Raw genomic sequence first — 2,354 nt, forward strand, 5'->3', positions numbered from 1 at the left:
CCAAAACTATTTGGGAGCTCTTATCTAATCCTTAAAAGATTTTAGGGTTACCTCTTCAGAGGAGGAAATGTTAGAGTAACAAAACACCCTATTTAAAAAAAAAAAGAAGAAGAAAGAGTACATGAAGTTATCAGAAAAAAGTGATGGGGAGATATGGGAGGAGTTGAATGGGGCATGGATTTGATCAAAACACCTTATATGCATGAAATTCTCAATACATTATTTTAAAAAAAGAAAAAGAGTGGTACTGAAGGCCCCCAAACTTGCAGCTGATGTACCAAGTGAGGATGATTGTGGTACCACTATTCACCTTCCATCTCCCTGAAAAAACAAAGCTGTATAGGCAAAAATGGCACTGCCTTCTAATACTCATTGTTTTACTTCTATCCCTTTAATGGGATACAGAGTTGGTGTGCTGGATAGCTTTAGTGTCAGCTTGACATACGAGAGTTGAGGGACCCTCAATTGGGGAATTGTCTCTATTGGACTAGCCTGTGGCCATGTCTGAGGGGCATCTTCTTGATTACTGAGTGATGTGGGAGGGCCCAGCCCACTGTGGGTGGTACCACCCCTGGGCAGGTGGGCCTGTGTTGCATAAGAAAGCAGGCTGATGGCGGGCGTGGTGGCGCACGCCTTTAATCCCAGCACTCAGAGGCAGGCGGATCTCTGTGAGTTCAAGGCCAGCCTAGTCTACATAGTGAGTTCCAGGACAGCTGGGGCTACAGGGAGACCCTGTCTCAAAAAAACCAAAAAAAAAAAAAAGAAAAAAGAAAAAGAAAAAAGAAAGAAAGCAGGCTGAGCAGGGGCCAGGAGAGAAGTCTTAGTAAACAGCATTCCTCCTTGACCTGTGCTCCAGCTCCTGCTTCCAGGTTCCTGCCCTGAGTTCCTCCTACCTTGGGCTCCCTAATGAACTATGACCCGAGAGATGTAAGCTGAATAAAGCCTTCTCTCCCCAAGTTGATAGTGGTCAGTGTTTTGTCACAGCAATGGAGAAACAAACTAGGACAGTTGGCAAGTACGGACTTCCTAGGCTCCTCCAAAATCAGGAAAAGCTATGTGACCAAGTTCTGACCAATAGGATATGAACAGAGTATGTGCAAAATTTGTGTCATATTCTTATTTTTATCCTCCTTAGTGTTGGGGATCAAATGTCTTATATTGTTAAAGGAAGTTTACCTCTTTTTCAAGAATGAATTGTGAAGTAACAAAGCTTCAGCTATTAGAAAAAATATAATACCCTAGGGAATGGCTAAGCAAACAGAAGGAATGGAGCCCTGAATGACTTGAGAAGCTTACCCTCTGTAGATTACCTGCCTATCTTTGGACTATCATTGGCAAGAGAAAAACCTCCATATTGTTTTCACTGTATCTGGAGGCACGTTTCGGTTGCTTAGCCTATACCCTAATAAATTTAAGAACCTTTAAACATTTTAATATTATGATTTTGATTTTACATTTAAATAAACTAAACATAAACTTTAAAAGACAATTGGGATGTATAATAAAACTATTTGGATATTGCTATGGAAAAATGCCTTCTGTAATGTCCCTGTCCTAGTTAGCTTTGCTTGTCAACTTGACATAGACTCCTTTCCTTGAGAGGAAAGCCTCTATCAAGGAACTGCCAAGATCAGATTGGGCTGTGAGCATGTCTACAGTGGACTGTCTGAACTGTTCACTGATATAGGGGGACCCAGCCCACTACAGGCTGCACTATCCCTAGGCAGGTGTTCCTGGGCTGTAGAAGAAAGCAAGCTAAGCAAGAAACTGTGAACAGCATTCCTACATGGTTCTTACCTTGAGTTCCTGCCCTGACATCCCTTATTGATGGACTGTAACTTGTAAGCTGAAATAAACCCATTCCTAAATTGCTTTTGATCAGATTGTTTTATCACAGCAACAGAAAGGAACCTAGGAATGGTCCCTATTTGAAGTATCCCTTACTGAAAGAAAATTTTCTATTTCAAACAATTCAATTTAGCAATTTTGTCTCTCATCACTTGGCTATTCTTAACTATTTAAGAGATACAAAAAGATGTGGTTGGAGAGACGGCTCAGCAGTTAAGAGCACTGATTGCTCTTGCAGAGGACCCAGGTTTGATTCTCAGCACCCACATGGTGGCTAACCACCATCTATAACTCCAGTTCTAAGAGATCCGACACCCTCTTCTGACCTCTGAGGGCACTTCGCATCACAGATGCACTTACACACATGCAGACAATACATTCATACACATAAAATACTTAAAAAAAAACAATATCATGTGACTGCAATACACATAAAATACTTAAAAAAAAAAACAAGATCATGTGGATGCAAGCTGAAGAGAGCAAGCATTTAAAAAAAAAATCAC

The sequence above is a fragment of the Nannospalax galili genome, unplaced genomic scaffold (genome assembly GCF_000622305.1).
Source record: "Nannospalax galili isolate Female #2095 unplaced genomic scaffold, S.galili_v1.0 scaffold182, whole genome shotgun sequence".
In the NCBI taxonomy this organism is placed as follows: domain Eukaryota; kingdom Metazoa; phylum Chordata; class Mammalia; order Rodentia; family Spalacidae; genus Nannospalax; species Nannospalax galili.